Source organism: Apium graveolens, chromosome 3, assembly GCF_009905375.1.
Source record: "Apium graveolens cultivar Ventura chromosome 3, ASM990537v1, whole genome shotgun sequence".
NCBI lineage: Eukaryota > Viridiplantae > Streptophyta > Magnoliopsida > Apiales > Apiaceae > Apium > Apium graveolens.
This window is the reverse complement of record NC_133649.1, coordinates 61738339-61760491: the sequence shown is the minus strand read 5'-3', so window position 1 is coordinate 61760491 and position 22153 is coordinate 61738339. Positions and strand designations below refer to the sequence as shown.

At 38.3% G+C, this 22153-nt stretch overlaps 1 non-coding gene across 1 annotated transcript; it reads left to right on the top strand.

The window, feature by feature from the left end:
• The first annotated feature begins 17807 nt into the window (after nt 1–17807).
• On the top strand, nt 17808–17914 carry LOC141715640 (small nucleolar RNA R71). The gene has a single exon (XR_012572395.1). It is a non-coding gene; the product is annotated as a small nucleolar RNA R71 (small nucleolar RNA).
• The last annotated feature ends 4239 nt before the right edge of the window (nt 17915–22153 follow it).

The following is a 22153-nucleotide window of genomic DNA, read 5'->3' as shown; positions in this document are numbered from 1 at the left end:
ATCTTGCACAAATTTCGGATAATAACTGGCCCACGATAAAACTTCTTACTTTTGTTGGTGCTTCTGATCTTTCTCCATTCATACTATCTTTAAACTTTTCTGGTGAATCCCCTTTTTGTCTCCTCCTTACTGACTGTCTATGCTAAGAATTATACTTCCTTCCATTAAAGTTTTCACATGGTAAACTTTTTATACCACTTCTTTCTTCTTTGGCTCCTCAGCTATCATTATATAGGTTGCATGGTTTTTCTTAATTAACACAAGTATATCTTATCCAAATTGCTCCTTCAAGATTCTACTCATCAAATTTAAATATTACTAGTATATTAGTTCATTCAACTAACATTTCTAGAATTTTATAACCACAGTACCGAGTTCTGAAAATTATCTTTGATATGTCCATAAGTTCAATCTTCACTTGGTAATATACCCAGTCTTAAATCAATCTTATAAAAATACCTTGCTTCGTTCATTTAATTAAATAAATCATTGGTTCGAGGTAACAGATATCTGCTCTTGAGAGTAAACTAGTTGAGTTTTCGCTAACACATAATCTCACACTTCCATCTTTCTTATTAACACATCGTACCGGTGCACTTTAGGGGGTACGCTAGGTCCAGTTGCTTTTTCTTCTAATTATCTCCTGCGGTTGCTCTGGTAACTCCTTTATTTTATCTGGTGCCATTCTGTGCGAGGCTTTGGACACTGGTTTCATTTCAGGTGCTAAATCAATTATAAACGCATTTTCTTTATCTAAAGGAAATATTGGTAACTCATCTGGAAACATATCTTGAGACTAAAAAATCTTCAAGTTCGGTTTGCTCCCGACTCTTATTTATAATCGCCATAGCACTTATATTTTGGTCATTGAAATCTTAAATCGTTCTTAACAAGTTCTTTACTTTCCTTTATCCTTTAAACTCCTTCATGTTCTCATTTGGCGTCTTCAGAACTATCTTCCATCACGACGATCTACCTGGGCATCACACTTGAATAATTAATCCATTCCTTAGAATAATGTCAAATCCTCTTATCTCAAATGATATCAGTTCTTCGCAACTTATTGCCAGAAATATTGATTCCACCATTGGTACTTACTTATTCAATAGCTGCACGTTCTTAACTTGCTAGTCCTTTAGTCATAAACATATTGATTCGACAAGATAATTCATCTTATCAATAAAACCTTGAGAGATATACGATCAAGTTGCTCCCACATCTTTTAATACTTTAACGCACAAGGTATCCGCAATAATCTTTCACGTCATCACATCCATATTCTAAATAACATATCGCAAATTCTCGTTCTCGGAGACGTATTCCTTATTGAAGTAGATTCCCTTGGCTCTTAATGCATCCCTGGCTAGGGCCAGTGATTTGCAATTCTCACCATATGCCCTTGTTTCCTTTCCATGCATGAGAGGTAGATGAGACTTTTCCCGCTGAGTGTATAATATGTTGACTTTTGTTTGAAAAGCTCTCGCAAAGAGCAACAGTATAACGAAACAACTAAAAGGATTCACAATTTTAATAAACTTAGAGTTGAAAAGAAAGATAAAGTAATGATTTGAGTATGAATGAGACAACAACATTGGTACTTAAGATGGCCAATCTTTCATACCGTATGGCATACAACACATGATTAGGTGGCGTCCCACCCAACTCTTCGTCATTCCGACAAAGTGTCTTATCATAACACTGTTTGTCCCAATCAGAAAGCAAAACTTGAGGGAAATAATTAAATTTGAAAGGAATGCAAATTCCTCCGTTTTGATATCATCAGAAAGAATTTATTAAGAAAAAGGAGTTCATACATTTTTAGGAATTTAAAAAGAAATATACACTGTAATGTTCAGGACAAGAATGATACCATTGGTCACCATCCACATTTCACTTGTATTCATCTTTTGAGCTTGCTCGATCATTTCCAAATTTATCACATAACAACTTTAGAAATATGCTAAAATGCCTTCACAACTAAGCATTATGGTAGATTCTTACTTGTTAAGTCTCGCGTCTGTAATGTCGCACCTATACGTATAATACTTTAACATTTCGATCATAATGGCATTCTTATCAGATAACCTTGAGTTTGCTCTTTTTAATTTGAAATAACCATGAATCATTCAACATAACGATCATTTTATTAATAATATTCTTCCTTTAGAAAAGTCTGGAAGTTTTTCCAATCTTCTTCGGTCCTGTTCAGGCTTTCGTTTAATCAATGAATTTTTTAAACTCTGATAATCCCAGTAATTGGATGAATAGATACTCCGTACGCTGGTTCGGTTATTAATCCTATCAGACAATACCTGCACCCACTTCTTCATAATCGCAGGTTACCTCGTTCTCTAAATTAACAATACTGAGTCTGAAACAACATCCTTCCAAATAATCCGGGTCTTTTAATAAACAAGAAACTCAAGTAGTAACTTGACAACCAAGGTTTAAAACTTATTTTATTCAAAAAGGCTTTTAGAAATTTTGTGAGGAAAATCTTTTTCAAAAACTTGTTAAAAATTTTAAAAATTTTGAAAATCACACCTCTGGTTGTCCTAACTATATGAGTTGGTTGTTGTCCTTCTTATGACCAAATACCAAGTTAAAGAACGATCACTCAAAGGTCCATTCACTTCCATTTATCTCCTCTCCTTCATTGAGGTCTATTTCTTTCTATAATCAATGAACACTTCCGTTGTCGTTGCACGTTATCTTATTCGTAGCTTCACATTAAGGCTCCCATACTGGTAGTACTCCCGTTAACCACTTTGCAATCATTAAGTGGAACAGACTATCCAATAGTCAACAAGTCAGCTAATGTCGCATCATCTTGTTAAAATATATATCCCATCATTACAATACCATTTTCTAATTTCAAGAAATCTATAGATCCCTAATCTCCTCTAACTCTTTCTCTTCAATACTTATCTACTCCATTCCACAAGCTAGTCATGAGTAGCCTAATTACTAATAGCTTCTTGTAACCTGATAACAGCCATCCTCCAGAACACCTGAATCTTCTTTCCAAACTCCTTCTCATCTTAATTTGTATCTCAATACTCACTATTTACTGCAACTCCCGAGTCCATCCTCATAAATACAATTATTTCATAGAACATATTTTAAACTGGGGTATAGAACATGGGTGTCGGGTAAATTGAAAGGACACACTCGCAACCGATGTCTAATCAAACAAGAATAAACAGATGGACGTTTCTTAAATAGGTCGTCTCATATCAAGAGGTAATAAAATAGCGTGAAATAACTTGGGAAGGCACAACTGTCATAATAAAAGGTGATACTATGAATATTGATGGAGGAACAAGGTGCAAATCGAATCTGAGAGAAGATGACAATCCTTACACGGAAAGCTCCAAACGATCAATTGATGCAGGGAAATCAGAATCTGCCATTGCCGTTGCCTGGATATCACGTCGCTAGTCGAGAATCCTGAATCGCAACACGAACCGTGTCGTAAACCTATTATACAGTCGCACTCAACCTCACGATGACCTATCTCTCTATTTCCTATTTCTAATCCTGACCCTCTACCCAATCCCGACAATCGAGGCTTGTTTCAGTGACTTATAACCTGTAGCTCTGATACCAACCTATGGCGCCCTCCAAACCCGGGTCAGAAGTTTGGGGTCCACAACACATACTCAATATATAAACCTGTATATAAAATATTATTTGCAATGACCCTGCTTTACATAACCACGGATCGCAACAGGTTAAAGTATAAAAACAAGCCACAACCTTAACTTTTATTACAACGTACCAAATCCCAACGAATTTAATTTACAACTGATATGAAATTATTCTTACAACCTTACTATCTCACTACTGCATTAAACTTATGTTAGCTCGATCAATCATAATCTGGAATCCTAGCTCGAACATTGAACTGGGAAATCTCGCTATCAACCGTATCCTTCTTAACTGTAGAATACATAAAGAGATTCGCAAGAGTGAGCTATCTAGCTCAGCAAGTCATATTATCAATATCTGAGGTTAAACAATAATAAACGAGGTGATTCAAAGGAATCAAGTTTCTTGTTAAACAACCAATAGAATTGGATAACCATTTTAAGTTTTTAAAACCAAGGTTAGGCTGCTGATCAGTCACGCACTAACCCCGAGCAAAGCACACAACACTGCTCTAACTACTGGATCCAAGGCACACATTGGCCTAACTTGACCATCGATATGGTCTGACCACGAATCTGGTCCACACAAAGAAAACTATCCAATTCTAAAGCATTTCAATATGATAAACAATAGAGTTCAATAGAACCAGATCATAATCCATAACCATAAAATATTTGTAAAAGAGCATGGTAAAATTCATAGTTACCAAAAAGGGTATGTCAAAATACATAAAAGAAGTGGCCTTCAGCCGATAGGATAATCGGATATTAGATGAATAGTGTTTCTACAAGGTTTAGTACTTTGATATCACAAGGTATGGTTGAATATAAAAGTTTCTGTATGTTTAAATAATTTTGTTTCAGTGTTTGGTATATGATGGTTATATATTTGTGGAATAACATCGTATTTGTGTGGCTTAATATCTGGTAAATCAAATGGTTCACAAAGAATAAGGCTTGCAGCTCAAAGATCAAATGATATGGCTCAGGTTCAAGGCTGAAGGATTCAAAGTATTTACAGTATAAAACATAACTATTTTGGGTATTAACCGTATGTCACAAGAGAATATTTGCATTATATTTTGAGAAAGGTTTAGAAATACTTGCCTTATCAGGATTGATTTCAACTTCACTTGTACTCGTCTAACAACTCTATTTAACAACCACTCATCTGCTTCTCATATGCCTCGCTTCTAGCTTCTGATCACTTGCTGTATTTTCTACATGTCAATTCTATTTTCTGATCACTTGCTTCCCTTTCTTACGCCTTGCTTATTCTGCTAGGCATTATAAATATCTATCAATATTTAACTCATACGATTCTATTCGACATACACTTCTATCTACCCTTCGTTTCACCCAAATCCGATTAACGGATTGAAAGTTATGCTATAAACAAGTAATCATCGAATATATAGACCGACAGTCAACCAACAAGTCACATATAACACATAACACGTCAAATAATCAATGGTATATCATTTATAAAGAAGCCTCGGGTCATAAACAGGCTTTCAGGTAATAAAAATGATTTTTAAATCATTTTTCCGAATTAAAACGGGTCGTTGGATCAATTTCGGTTAATAAACAGGGTTCGGTTGGCCAATTCTGGCTTCGAAACAATTTTATAATAATTATCGAGCCTTGGAAATAATTTAGAATAATATTTTAAAACTCGAAACTATTTTTCGGAATTTTTAAGTCAATTTTAAATAATTAAATCTAATTAAATAATCAATTAAAATTAATTAATAACTAATTAGATTAATTAATCAATTAATATTTAAATTAATTGACTAATTAAATAATTAATTATCAATTAAAATTAATTAGTTAAATAATTAAGATTGATTTTAGAATTAAAAATAATTTTCAGAATAAAAAAATGAATTTTTAGGAATTAAATAAGAAAATTTTGAATTATTTTAAAAATAAGGTGGCAGAAACAGATTTGGGGAAAGGGGTCATCTTCCCCACAGGATCAACCGGCGGCTGGCTCAAGAACACGGCCGGTAACTCGCCGGTTTCTGGAAAATTTCCAGATTCCGGTCGAGATTCCGGCGAGCTCCGGTGATGCCAAAATCGACCCCAAAACTCACGGTTCTTGCTCGTTTTCACTCCCAATCCAACCCTCAACTCCTCAGGAACTCATATCACCCTCCAGAATCAACAACCATCGTCACGAGCAAGATTTCCGGCCAAATTCATAGCAAAATCCGGCGATAATCGATTTTCTTCATTTCTCAACCAAATCGTTTGTTTTATACACCAAAATAAAGCTGAGAACGAATACAATCTATTCATGTAACCAAGAATTAATGAAAAACCAAGAATAACTCAAAAATTCGAATTAAAGTTTGGACAAAACCCAAAAACTCGAACTGCATCAAATCTTAATCAAAACCAACAAATTTATATACCAAATCACTCCTCGTGATCCCAGGAATGTTAAACAAGCATCAAAACATACAAGCAACCCCTCTAAATCAGAGCCCGAATTTAAGTTAAAAAAAATGAAAAAAAATTAAAAATACGAAATTGAGAAATAGTTAACCTTATTCAATGATTTTGATATGGATACAATCGTCTTGTCGAGAGCTTCATTTTGACTATTCATACGCCTCCATCGGATTCCAATAACGTCTTCAAATCTTTGTTTGATTACGAAGAACACGAAGAACACGGTTCATTTCTTTGAATAATTATTTATTTAACTGTTTGCAAATGATTTTCGGTACAAAATAAAATACGGTAGAAGCTATTTATAATTACGGGAAATTAGTATCCCGTTGGATCATTCTGGATATAAAACGGTACGTTTATTTATAAAAACTGATCCAAACGGTATCGGTTTTCGAGATAATTATCCAAATCAGTACAATTTGTACTGCGGTCTTGGTCTCAGCGCCTGGTTACACGTATTACGAAGTGATAATTGTGATAGTTTAATAAAAAGCTCCCGTTTATCGAAAATACGAGTTTTATTGATTTACCGAAACGAATAATGTATCGAAAATGTTGCGCCGGGACCCGCGCAGGACAAACCGTACGCCGGATTGAAAAAGTCGAAACACGGAAAATGCTCGAAATATTGCAATTAGGTTAGGAAGGAGTTCTCGGAAGAGTTTCGGGTTCTAAAAACGTAAAAACGGATAACGGTGGTTGGTTCCCATTTTTATAAAATAGATTTTAAATATCCGGAAAAAGATTTTATAAAATCCATATGATCCCTATAAATTCATAAATTAACATAAAAATAATTAGGAAGATATGACAATTATCTATATTTTATTTGGAACATATAAAAATTGAAATACTTAATTAATAACAATTTTTTTAACATTCAAACACATTTAACACTTAACAATTAATTCACAGAATAGATACTGAATACATATCATAATTATCTATTAGTAAAAATAATTGCACGATATATCCCGGATATTACAGAGATGATGCTTTTTATGTTAGGGATGAATTGCTAAAAATGAATGAATCTCTAAAAGCTGAGTTAGAAAAGGAAAGAGAGGTTATCAGGACTTGGACTAACTCTGGCAGAACAACTCAGAATCTGTTAAGTAGTGAAAACTGGAAAGAGGGCTTAGGTTATGGAGAGGATAAGAATGATAAAGGAACTGTAGATGTTAAGCCTATAGCTGTTAAACGAAAATCTAAGCTAAAGCCTGTTAAGTTTGTAGCTGTAAAGTCTGATAATGAGAAATCAAAAGTTAAAAAGGAATTAACTTCTGACAAACTAAAACAGGAAAAGACAACTGAAGTAAACGTAGGCTTAATGACTAAGAAGCAGCTTAAGCATAAGCTGAAAGATGTTAAGAATGCAAACAAGGTAAAGTCACCTAGGAAAAATAGGAATGGAAAGGAAGGTGTGAATAAAAGCAACGATTATAAGCCTGTTCCTGATGCTCCTAGGAAAACATGTCATAACTGTGGAAGTTCTAACCATCTGGCTTCTTTTTGCAGGAAAAATAAGAACATAAACTCCTTACCTTCAAAGTCAGGAGTTAAGAGTCAGTCTGTTAGATATAAGCCACAAAATCCTTATTTTCATTGTGGTAGTTTATGGCATTCCATTTATACTTGTAAGGAATATCATAGTTTGTACTATGATTATTATCAAATAAAACCTTCTTTAAAGAAAGTTTCCATTGTTCCTTCTAGTGTAAGTTCTGATTCAAAGTCTGATAGTGTAAATTCTGATAAGAAAAATGTTAACATAAACTCTAATGCTAAATCCGCTGCAAATGTTAACAAACTTAATAAGGCCAAAGGATCCAAGCAAGTCTGGGTCCTTAAAACTAATCATTAGTGGTCTTTGTGATTGCAGGGCAACAGGAAAAACATCCTAGTTCTGGACAGTGGATGTTCAGGACATATGACTGGAAATAAAGCCCTGCTATCAGACTTTGTGGAGAAGGCTGGCCCAAGTGTTTCTTATGGAGATGGCAACAATTGAAAAATATTGGGATATGGCAATATCAATCTTGGGAATGTCATCATTAAAGAAGTAGCTCTGGTCTCAGAACTTAAACACAATCTGCTGAGTGTTAGTAAAATCTGTGACAGAGGTTATCATGTGGATTTCTTTGAAGAACACTGTGAAGTTGTAAGTAAATCTACAGGCAAAGTTGTTCTGAAAGTATACAGGCGTGGTAACATTTATGAAGCCAAGCTTTCAACAAGTACTGATGGTTCTGCAATCTGCCTGATGAGTAGAGCATCAATTGAAGAAAGCTGGAATTGGCACAAGAAACTCTCTCATTTAAATTTCAACAATATAAATGAGATGGTCAAGAAAGATCTTGTGAGAGGACTGCCAAAGTCAGTATTTGCTCCTGATGGCCTTTGTGATTCTTGTCAGAAGGCCAAACAAAGAAAATCTTCATTCAAGAGCAAGAATGAATCATCAATTCTTGAGCCTTATCACCTACTACACGTTGATCTATTTGGTCTAGTGAATGTCATGTCCATTGCAAAGAAGAAATATGCCATGGTCATAGTGGATGAGTTCACCAGATACATATGGGTGTATTTCTTACACACCAAAAGTGAAACATCATCTATCTTGATTGATCATGTCAGGCAACTGGATAAATTGGTCAAAGATTCTGTGAAAATTATAAGAAGTAATAATGGTACTGAGTTCAAGAATTTGATAATGGAAGAGTGTTAGGGCGAAATCACGCACTAATATTCACGCAAGTATACGCGTTCGCAAGTAATATAAAATACTTTCTAGTTCGTTCCCTCAGAGACTCAGACTAATTTATTGTCTAATTTAACTCACTCACCAATGTATGACTACTTCTCAATGTTAAGGTAATAACACTTAAAATTGTTGATTAAATATTAACTATAATTAACTACTTAATTAACCACTTAACTAACACTTCAATTTATCAATAATAAAACACTCATGAGATCACAACTTCATTATTACTTCCTTCTATAGCCATAGTTATTACCTTTAGCATGTGACAGTGATGATATTAATCGAATAACACAAAACTGATAAAAGCCAACTTTCATTGTACTAATACCATTCTACCAAACATCCACAATTAAGATAGAAGTTGAATAGTCATCAATTATGTTGAGTTCCTATATGTCTACAGAAATTGACAACACAACGATTTAAGCACAAGTTATCCCTTTTTGATTACATAGGGCAAATAAAACTGTTAGAGTTACCCACTAATCATGCACAACGTACATGAACCTATGCTAGCATGGCAAGTTCTAAATCTCAAGATCCACCGTCGCTTCACAAGAGATTAACACCCTATCTTATATGTTCGCGACGCACATAAGACGAATACGCACAACCAATACTAGATATCATGCAATCATCACACACTAAAGTATTAAACAATTAACTAAAGAATTCCATAATAAATCCGTTGCAACCCCATGATCACGATTAGCCCATAATAGAACTTATCGCCATCATGGGTTCATATGAAATCATGATAAACAAACACAAGAAAATAATAACTAAACTGATTATATTAAAACAGAGTACGTCACAAGAGTAAATAAGTCAAAGCAAGAAAACTAGCATCCAACGTTACAACGAAACAAGAATCACAAGAATATATGCTTCCTCTTCGTTGCTGTGTGCTAAATCGGTCTTCTTCCTTATCTCATTCGCTTCTTGCAAAACACAATCTAAAACATAATCTCCTCTTAATACTCTCTGAAAAATGTCTCAAATCTACCTATATAATAGTCCCATAAAACTCAGATTACATAGAAGTGGAAGCCAAACAGAAGTAGAAGTCTAAAATAATATATCTTTTTCCCCGACCCTGCGCGGCCGCTCAGCATTTCTGCGCGGGCGCGCAAGGCTGCTGCGCAGCCGCTCAGCATTGCTGCGCGGGCACGCAGGACCCTTCTGGAAAAATTCCATGTTTGCTCCGTTCCTTCGCCGTAATCTGCCCGTTCTTTTCCTCTCGCAATGGTGAACACATGCCAAGGCTTATTCTTGATGATTCCTCCTCCGAAATGCAACTAATACCCTGAAATGCATAAACACTAGAAAAACGCATCAAATACACAAAATACTTGATTTCAAGACACCAATTTAAGCCATTTTAAGACGTTCTAAGTGGTATAAAATGCCACTTATCACACCCCCAAACTTAAATCGATGCTTGTCCTCAAGCGTCACAGACTCAAAAACAAATAAAAATATACATGAATGCAATCTATATGAAAATGCAACGATCCCCCTTACTACAATTAACCAACCAAATTGTCACGTCTCAACGAATGCAGTTAGACACTAAAGATCAATAAACTCATGCAAACGGACATACCGCCAGAAACGTGGTGTGTGCAAATGCTTAACAGATATGCTTTGGAACTAGACCAATTACTATGACTAGACTATCCTCAAGGCAATCCTACGATTATACAAAGAATAAAAATTCTAGGCACAAAGTGATATACAACACTACAAAAACTCTGGAGCTTACTACAGAATCGTGCTTTTTATTTACAACTCAAATGCTTATTTGACCGTGCAATGAGTGAGGTCCACAAAAGACTTATACAATGGTATCCATATAACGAGCGTTAGGTTAGCGGATCCCAGACTCTAAAAGCCTTAGGTCACTAGGCACAAAGTCCCCTAAGAACTTAATAACTCGAATACCAAAGAGGCCACTCTTGATCAATTATGCAATTTTTTTTTTTCTGAGCAAGTGCGTTTCGCTCCATCTTGCTCAACCCTAGACTACTCGCATAACATGCGAGCCGGCTACTAGCCATTTGACGCCTAGCCACCACTAGCAACAAATTCCATTTTTACTCCATTTTTTTTCTTTTTCATGCCTTTACCACTAAGAACCTATTATCAAATTCTAAGCATAATAAATAGATTATCCTCGAAAATAATCAGATCATAACAACAATCTAGTCCTTAAGCATTCTCTAAGACTTAGTGACAATACAAGTGCTTCTAGCATGCATATCAACCTACACAACTTAATATCACTTTAATGCTATCACTACACTCGCATCAATATCACAATTCAGTCGATAAATCATTGCAAAAGGGATCATGGTATATGCATGAGCTATATGATATGACAAACAAATAAAGCTATATAAAAAAAACTATATGGCAAAAATTATGCAACTATATGAACTAACTATCATGAATATGCAGCTATATGACATACACACAATATTCCTTAACTACCACCCCCAAACTTAAAATCTTCACTGTCCCCAGTGAAGGTAGTAGAAAGGAACACAGGGTATACCTACTCGGAGTCATCATCATCATCACCCTCAGTGGGTGGAGTATCAGGCGGCGGGTATGCAGAGTCCTCACCAAAAACTGGCCACTGGATATCAGCTCCAAGGCCTCGAAAAGCAGTCCCTAACGCAAGAGTGAGCTCCTGAGCAAACCTGCTCTGCGTCTCATACATGGCATCCATCCGCCGTGAAAGCCTCCTATACTGGGCATCACCCATCCCAGCACCCTCCTGAGCTCTCGAAGAACTAGCCTCACCACTGCCCTGGCCTGGCCATAGTAGCACCTCGTGCTGGACGCCCTCCTGGAAGATGATAACCCAGCCCATGCTCCTCAGGTTCACCACCGGTCCACTCCTGTATCCCATTCAGAGTGCCAGAATCTATCGGAGCTGCTGGCAACTGCAACTGCTCATGAGCCGGCCAGTTCACTCCTACTACTCGGCATAGCTTTGTAACTGTGGATGCATAAGGGATGTTCATATGCTTTGCTCCCCTCAAAAACTTCAGAATTCCTTGGTAGATAAACTCACCAAGGTCCACATAGTATTCCTCATTCAGAATTCCCCACAACAGCTGTGCTCTCTCAACTGTGACCTCGTGTGCATGTGAAGAAGGCAAAATATTAGCATATATAAATACATTCCATGCACGGGCATACCTGTTCATGGCGATCGCCGGAAAGTGATGATACTCATTATTGGCTGGACTGCGGTTCCAAACTGTGACCGGTCGACAGAGAGTCGCACAAATCAAATCCAAGTCAAAGTCCTCAGCAGTCTTTTCATTCCAGTTCTCCTCCTCGGGCTTCCTCTCTCGCTGTCCAATCACACGGCGAATCGCCGCAGGATGATAATCAACCGCCAGCCCACGAACTACAGAAAACCCATTCTTTTCAGCCTTCGCGTTCGCGTAGAACTCGCGAACAACACTCATCGGTACTGCTTCGGGTGACTCACAAAAAGCTATCCACCCCTTCTCTGCAATCATGGGCAATAACTCACCATCCCTCCCTGATGGTAAAAACCTCCTCTCCTTCAGAATCGGCTTCCCCAACAGGCTAGTGTACTCCTCCTCCGCGGCTCTGTCAGTTAACCGAGGCCTTGCAGCAGTACCCCTTGATGAATCAGCAGTAGGAACTGTGCTGCTGCTGTCAATAGTGCGTGCTCTCTTGGGTGCCATTGATTTGTGAATAAAAGTGTATAAGAACTGATTTTTGATGTTTATGAGAGGGTTTAAGTGTAGGAAGTTGTGGGAGATATGTAGGATAGGTGTATGTATATATAGGGTGTGGAGTAGGTTAAATTAGATTAGGAGTGGGGTTGAGGGATAAAATCATGGGGTAATGGGAAAAGAATTCGTGGGTTTATGGGCTGTAATGGGTTTTTGTGTTTTTGTTTTTTTTTTTTTTTTTTCTGAACTGTAAAAAAAATTCTGGAACTCGACCCCTGCGCGGCCACTCAGCATTTCTGCGCGGGCGCGCAGAGGGTCTCTGGAAAAAAAAATTTTCAGCCCCTGTTTTCTGATTTTTTTGTGTTTTTGGATAGGTTATTAACTTCTAATGGTTCCTGTAACAACAATTCATGGGTTTCCTCCCACGCAACGCTTCTTTTTCGTCATTAGCTTGACGTTCCGTATCTTTCTCAAATAGTCAACAAAATGGCACTAACCACCTCTCGGTTTGCCATGTCCCCATAGTAGTGCTTCAACCGCTGACCGTTAACCTTGGATGCTTGGTCCGAATCATTCTCAAAAATTTCCACCGCTCCATGTGGAAACACAGTTTTGACAATAAAAGGTCCAGACCACCTTGATTTCAACTTCCCAGGAAAAAGTCGGAGCCGAGAGTTGAATAACAGAACTTGTTGCCCTGGCACAAATAACTTAGGATGTAGCTTCCTATCGTGCCACCTCTTCACCTTTTCCTTATACATTTTGTTACTCTCGTACGCTTGAAGTCGAAATTCATCAAGTTCATTAAGCTGAAGCATTCTTTTCTTACCAGCTGCATCTAAATCCAGGTTCAATTTCTTCAATGCCCAGTAGGCCTTATGCTCAAGCTCCGCCGGTAGATGACATCCCTTACCGTACACCAACTGAAACGGTGACATCCCAAGTGGAGTTTTGTATGCTGTTCTGTAAGCCCAAACAGCTTCATCGAGCTTTAAAGACCAATCCTTCCTTGACGGACAAATAACCTTCTCTAGAATGCGCTTTATCTCTCTGTTAGACACTTCCGCTTGACCATATGTTTGCGGATGATAGGCAGTAGCTACTCGATGATTCACATTATAACGCTGCATCATAGAAGTGAACTTACGGTTGCAAAAATGCGATCCTTCATCACTTATGATTACCTGAGGTGTTCCAAACCTTGTGAAAATTTGCTTATGAAGAAAATTTAGCACTGCCTTTGCATCATTTGTCGGTAAAGTTTTAACTTCGACCCATTTTGAGACATAATCGACTGCCAGCAAGATGTACTGATTATTGCAAGATGAGATAAAAGGCCCCATGAAATCGATTCCCCATACATCAAAGACCTCGACTTCAAGCATCACATTTAATGGCATCTCATCCTTCCTTGACAAATTTCCCACTCTTTGGCAACGATCACACCTTAAAACAAACTGATGAGCATCCTTGAACAAGGTAGGCCAGAAAAAACCTGCTTGCAGAATACGAGCTGCCGTCTTCTCACCTCCATAGTGTCCACCATAAACCGTGGAATGGCAGTCTCGTAATATCCCATCCGTCTCACAGAACGGGATACATCTCCTGATGATCTGGTCAGCTCCCTGTCTAAACAAATATGGTTCATCCCACATATACCACTTCACCTCATGTAGAAATTTCTTCTTTTGCGCGGATGTCAAATTAGGAGGCATTATATTGCTGACAAGATAGTTTACAATATCTGCAAACCATGGTTCTTCCTCCTGAATTGCAAACAACTGCTCATCCGGAAAAGATTCATTGATTAACGTCCTATCTTGTGAAGTAGAATCGGGATTCTCCAACCTAGAGAGATGGTCAGCTACTTGATTCTCAGTACCTTTTCTATCTTTGATCTCTAACTCAAATTCTTGAAGTAAAAGCACCCAACGAATGAGTCTCGGCTTCGAATCCTTCTTAGAAACCAGATAGCGAATAGCTGCATGATCAGTGAATACTGTCACTTTCGTACCAAGCAGATAAGATCGAAATTTCTCAAAGCCAAAGACTATAGCCAAAAGCTCCTTCTCAGTAGTGGTGTAGTTCAATTGGGCCCCATTTAAAGTCTTACTCGCATAGTAGACCACATGGAAGAGATTTTTCTTGCGCTGTCCCAGAACTGCACCTACCGCATAGTCACTCGCATCACACATCATCTCAAACGGTTCTGTCCAATCTGGTGCTGTAATAACTGGTGCCGTGATCAAACTCTCCTTGAGAGTCTCGAATGCTGCCAAACATTCATCATCAAATTTGAAAGGCACATCTTTCTCAAGTAAATTGCACAACGGCTTAGATATCTTTGAAAAGTCCTTGATGAATCGCCGATAAAAACCCGCATGACCGAGAAAACTACGGATTCCTTTCACCGAATTAGGTGGGGGAAGATTTTCAATGACTCCCACCTTGGCCTTGTCCACCTCCAGACCTTTGCTAGAGACCTTATGCCCAAGGTTAATGCCTTCACGCACCATAAAATGACATTTCTCCCAATTAAGCACCAAATTAGTTTCCACGCATCTTTTGAGTACTGGCGCGCAGATTATTAAACATTCATCATATGAGTGTCCAAAGACGGAGAAGTCATCCATGAACACTTCGACGTTATTTCCAATCATGTCAGAGAATATAGCCATCATACATCTCTGAAAGGTGGCCGGGGCGCCACATAACCCAAACGAAACTCTACGAAAAGCAAATGTGCCAAATGGACAAGTGAAGGTAGTCTTTTCCTGATCCTCTGGTGCAATACAAATCTGATTATACCCGGAATAACCATCCAGAAGACAAAAATACTCATGTCCCGCCAATCTGTCAAGCATTTGATCAATGAATGGGAGAGGGAAGTGATCCTTCCTTGTGGCTTTGTTCAATTTTCTATAATCCATGCATACTCTCCATCCTGTAACTGTTCGAGTAGGGATGAGCTCATTCTTTTCATTTGCGACCACAGTGATACCTCCTTTCTTAGGTACACATTGCACGGGGCTCACCCACGAGCTATCAGAAATAGGATAAATGATGCCTGCATCTAGCCATTTCAGAATTTCTTTCTTCACCACCTCCTTCATGATCGGGTTCAGTCTTCGCTGCTGTTCCACAGTTGGCTTACTACCTTCCTCTAACAGAATTTTATGCATACAATATGAAGGACTTATCCCCTTGATGTCTGCTATGGTCCATCCTATAGCCGATTTGAATTCTCTCAAAATCCTTAAGAGCTTGTCTTCCTCACTACCTGAAAGGTCAGCTGAAATAATAACAGGTAACGTAGATGAATCACCTAAAAAAGCATACCTCAAGTGTTCAGGTAATGGTTTGAGCTCTAAGGTAGGTGCTTCCTCTATTGATGGTTTGAGCTTCCCCTCAGCGTTCTTGAGGTCAGAAGTACCAAGAGATTCAAATGGTATATCCAGCTTTCGCTTCCAGGGAGAAGCGTTCAGATATTGTAATTGCTCGTTGCTATCTTCATCATCACTGTCAAATTCCCCCACTAAGGCCTTTTCCAATGCATCAGACATTAGCATGTGATCGAGTTCCGAAGTAACCACAGAATCAATCACATCCACTTTTAAGCACTCCTCATCTTCTGTAGGGAATTTCATTGCCTTGAATACGTTGAAGGTCACATCCTGATCTTGGACCCGCATAGTAAGTTCCCCTTTTTGCACATCTATCAAGGTACGACCAGTAGCCAAGAAAGGCCTCCCCAAGATTATGGGAATCTTCTTATCTTCCTCAAAATCCAGAATAACAAAATCTGCAGGAAAGAAGAGCTTATCTACCTTGACGAGCATATCCTCAACTATGCCCCTTGGGTAAGTAATGGAACGGTCAGCCAATTGTAGCGACATGTATGTGGGTTTTGGATCAGGCAGATCCAGCTTTTTAAAGATCGACAAGGGCATCGGATTAATGCTTGCTCCCAAATCACAAAGGCACTTGTCAAAAGTTAGATTGCCAATGGTGCAAGGAATGGTGAAGCTTCCTGGATCTTTCAGTTTTGGTGGTAACTTTTGCTGCAGAACAGCGCTGCATTCTTCCGTGAGAGCAACGGTTTCAAGGTCATCCAGTTTCACCTTCCTTGAAAGAATAGTCTTCATAAACTTCGCATAACTAGGCATTTGTTCCAGAGCCTCAGCGAAAGGTATATTGATGTGAAGTTTCTTGAACACCTCCAGAAACTTCCCGAACTGTCTATCCAGCTTTTGTTGCTGCAATCTCTTAGGAAAAGGTGGTGGAGAATAGAGCTGTTTCTCCCCTGTATTAGCCTCAGGCAGAGTGTGTTCAACAGTAGTCTTCCTTGGTTCCGCCGCTTTCTCCTTTTGCTTAAATTCTTCATCTCTAACTTCAGCTTCAACTTCTTTTGCCTTTTCAGCATCAGCTACTTTTCCAGACCTTAAGGTAATAGCCTTGACTTGCTCTTTAGCTTCCTTCCTGCCTGGTACTTCCGTGTCACTGGGAAGAGTGCCAGGTTGACGATTGAGCACTGCATTGGCTAATTGACCGATTTGATTTTCCAAGGTCTTGATAGAAACCTCCTGACTCTTGCACAACAGCTTAAGTTCCTCAAAATCAGCACTAGTAGGTGCAGCTGCACTTCCCTGTTGAGGATATGATTGCCTTGTAGCATACTGCTGTGGTTGCTGGAATCCAGGTGGGTTAAACTGTTTACTCACTCCTTGCTGATATGGTGGCTGAATAGCATTTTGATTATTCCTCCAGCTAAAATTTGGATGATTTATGTTGTTAGGATGATAGGTCGCTGGCACAGGCTGCTGTTGTCGCTGATAATTATTCATATATTGAACAGATTCGTTGACAAGAGAACACTGATCCGTAGCATGAGAACCTGCACAAAGCTCACAAACCATAGCTATTTGATTAACTCCATACGTAGCCAGAGAATCAACCTTCATTGATAGCGCTTGGAGCTGGGCTGCAATAGCGGTGGCTGCATCAACTTCCAGAATACCTGCGACCTTGCCTGACGTCATCCTCTGAGTTGGGTTTTGATGCTCATTTGCAGCCATCATCTCGATAAGATTATACACCTCAGTATAGCTTTTAGCCCATAAGGCGCCTCCAGCTGCTGCATCGAGCATGGGCCGAGATTGGGCCCCCAAACCATTATAAAAACCAGTGATTACCATCCAATCCGGCATTCCATGATGTGGACATTTTCTCAACATTTCCTTGTAGCGTTCCCAAGCCTCGCACATAGATTCTGTAGGTTGCTGCGCAAACTGAGTAAGAGCACTCCTCATAGCAGCAGTCTTTGCCATTGGATAAAACTTCACCAGAAACTTTTGCGCAAGATCTTGCCACGTAGTGATGGACCCAGCTGGTTCAGAATGTAACCAGTCTTTAGCCTTATCCCTCAGTGAGAATGGGAAGAGCCTCAACTTGATAGCCTCATCAGTCACGCCATTATACTTAAAAGTGCTGCAGATCTCGACAAAATTCCTTATGTGCATGTTGGGGTCTTCAGTTGCCGCTCCTCCAAAAGAAACAGAATTCTGCACCATCTGAATAGTGCCCGGCTTGATTTCAAAGGTGTTAGCTTGAATAGCCGGATGAAGGATGCTTGACTGAATGTCATCAATTTTAGGCCGAGAAAAATCCATAAGAGCTGGATCAACTTGAATAATACGATCTCCCATGTTTACTGGTTCTTTCTGCTCAGTTCCTGAATCCGAATCCTCAAAATCTAACTTCTCCGGTGTATCAAGAACTTCGTCTTTCTCCTCAGCTGTATCTAAGGTCCTCTTGCGAGCACGAGAACGAGTTTGCATAAACGTTTGCTAAAGTACCTGAAACACAACCGAAAAGAGTAATTAACTACTACGTCCTAATCACTGAGTCCTAATGACTAATGATGGTAAGTACATAAACTAAACAAATACGCCGAGTCCCCGGCAGCGGCGCCAAAAACTTGTTAGGGCGAAATCACGCACTAATATTCACGCAAGTATACGCGTTCGCAAGTAATATAGAATACTTTCTAGTTCGTTCCCTCAGAGACTCAGACTAATTTATTGTCTAATTTAACTCACTCACCAATGTATGACTACTTCTCAATGTTAAGATAATAACACTTAAAATTGTTGATTAAATATTAACTATAATTAACTACTTAATTAACCACTTAACTAACACTTCAATTTATCAATAATAAAACACTCATGAGATCACAACTTCATTATTACTTCCTTCTATAGCCATAGTTATTACCTTTAGCATGTGACAGTGATGATATTAATCGAATAACACAAAACTGATAAAAGCCAACTTTCATTGTACTAATACCATTCTACCAAACATCCACAATTAAGATAGAAGTTGAATAGTCATCAATTATGTTGAGTTCCTATATGTCTACAGAAATTGACAACACAACGATTTAAGCACAAGTTATCCCTTTTTGATTACATAGGGCAAATAAAACTGTTAGAGTTACCCACTAATCATGCACAACGTACATGAACCTATGCTAGCATGGCAAGTTCTAAATCTCAAGATCCACCGTCGCTTCACAAGAGATTAACACCCTATCTTATATGTTCGCGACGCACATAAGACGAATACGCACAACCAATACTAGATATCATGCAATCATCACACACTAAAGTATTAAACAATTAACTAAAGAATTCCATAATAAATCCGTTGCAACCCCATGATCACGATTAGCCCATAATAGAACTTATCGCCATCATGGGTTCATATGAAATCATGATAAACAAACATAAGAAAATAATAACTAAACTGATTATATTAAAACAGAGTACGTCACAAGAGTAAATAAGTCAAAGCAAGAAAACTAGCATCCAACATTACAACGAAACAAGAATCACAAGAATATATGCTTCCTCTTCGTTGCTGTGTGCTAAATCGGTCTTCTTCCTTATCTCCTTCGCTTCTTACAAAACACAATCTAAAACATAATCTCCTCTTAATACTCTCTGAAAAACGTCTCAAATCTACCTATATAATAGTCCCATAAAACTCAGATTACATAGAAGTGGAAGCCAAACAGAAGTAGAAGTCTAAAATAATATATCTTTTTCCCCGACCCTGCGCGACCGCTCAGCATTTCTGCGCGGGCGCGCAAGGCTGCTGCGCGGCCGCTCAGCATTGCTGCGCGGGCGCGCAGGACCCTTCTGGAAAAATTCCATGTTTGCTCCGTTTCTTCGCCGTAATCTGCCCGTTCTTTTCCTCTCACAATGGTGAACACATGCCAAGGCTTATTCTTGATGATTCCTCCTCCGAAATGCAACTAATACCCTGAAATGCATAAACACTAGAAAAACGCATCAAATACACAAAATACTTGATTTCAAGACACCAATTTAAGCCATTTTAAGACGTTCTAAGTGGTATAAAATGCCACTTATCAAAGAGTTCTGCAAAAACCATGGAATCAAGCAGGAATTTTTTGCTCCTGGAACTCCAAAGCAAAATGGAGTTGTTGAAAGGAAGAATAGAACCCTCATTGAAGCTGCACGTACAATGCTTGATGAAAAAAAGCTTCCAACCTATTTCTGGGCTGAAGCTGTGCAGACTGCTTGTTTTACTTAGAATGCAACACTCATCAACAAGCAGGGAAAGACACCATATGAAATGGTGAAGAAAAAGAAGCCAAATCTGAAGTATTTTCATGTATTTGGATGCAAGTGTTTTGTTCTTAAGACTCATCCTGAACAGCTATCCAAATTTGATCTAAAAGCTGATGAAGGAATCTTTGTTGGATATCCACTTTCCACAAAAGCCTTCAGAATCTATAACTTGAGAACAAGAGTGGTCATGGAATCTATCAATGTCTCAAATTCTGATACCGAAAATCCTGACAATCTAAATCCTGATACTGCAAACTCTGATGGATTAAACTCTGATGTTATTGAAACTGTGGTAACTACGCCAAAGGAAGATGCACCTATGCAGGGGGAGCATACTCAAGATATTACCATATCTCAAGAAGCATCAGAACATACATCTGGCTCTTCAAGTTCTGATTCATCAAGTTCTGATTCATCAAGTTCGATAAGCCAAGTTCTGAAAATTCGGAAAATCTAAATTCTGAAGAATTCAACTCAGAGAGCAAAGTTTCAGGGGGAGCATCAGAAAATGAGAATGAAGACAGCATGGATCATGGGGGAGCATCCAGTTCTAGAGAAAACCTTCCATCTGCAAGGAAGTGGACAAAATCACATACACTTGATTTGATAATTAGAAATCCTGATGCAGGTGTCAGAACTAGAACAACTACTTCAAGTGAATGTCTTTATAATTCTTTTTTTTCTCAGACTGAGCCAAAGAAAGTGGAAGAAGCTCTTCAAGATGCTGATTGGGTGCAAGCAATGCAGGAAGAGTTAAATGAATTTGAAAGAAACAAAGTCTGGACCCTAGTGCCAAGACCAAAGAACAAATCTGTTGTTGGTACAAAGTGGGTATTCAGAAACAAAACTGATAGTGATGGCATAATTATAAGAAATAAGGCAAGGCTGATTGCAAAAGGATATTCTCAACAGGAGGGAATTGATTATGATGAAACATTTGCACCAGTTGCTAGATTGGAAGACATAAGGATATTTTTGGCTCATGCTGCTCACAAAAAGTTTACTGTCTTTCAAATGGATGTGAAAAGTGCTTTTCTCAATGGAGAATTAGAGGAAGAAGTATATGTTGAACAACCTCCAGGCTTTGTAGATTTCAAATATCCAGATTATGTCTACAGGCTTGATAAATCACTTTATGGACTTAAGCAAGCTCCAAGAGCATGGTATGAGACTCTAGCTCAGTTTTTTCTGGAAAGTGGATTTAACAGAGGAACTATAGACAAAACATTGTTCTACCTCAACCATGGAAAGGACTTACTTCTGGTCCAGATATATGTTGATGATATCATCTTTGGTACTACAAATGACAGACTTTGCAAGAAGTTTGCCAAACTGATGCAGTCAAGATATTAAATGAGTATGATGGGGGAACTTAGCTATTTTCTGGGCCTTCAAGCCAAGAAGAATGAAGAGGGCACTTTTATTTGTCAAACTAAGTACACCAGAAATTTGCCAAAGAAATTTGGAATGCAAGATTGTTCAAGTGCATCCACTCCCATGGCCACTGCAACAAAATTGGACAAGGATACTGGTAAATCAGTAGATATTACTGATTACAGAGGTATGATTGGCTCACTACTCTATCTAACTGCTAGTAGACCTGATATTATGTATGCTACCTGTCTTTGTGTAAGATTTCATGCAGATCCAAGAGAAACTCACTTAACAGCTGTGAAAAGAATTTTTAAGTATCTTAAGGGAACAGCTGATCTGGGATTGTGGTATCCCAGAGAATTAGATTTTAAACTAATAGGTTACTCAGATGCATATTTTGCAGGTTGCAAAATTGACCGGAAAAGCACAAGTGGAAGCTGCCAATTTCTTGGAAGCAGATTGATTTCTTAATTTAGCAAGAAACAAAAGTCAATTTCCACATCAACTGCAGAAGCA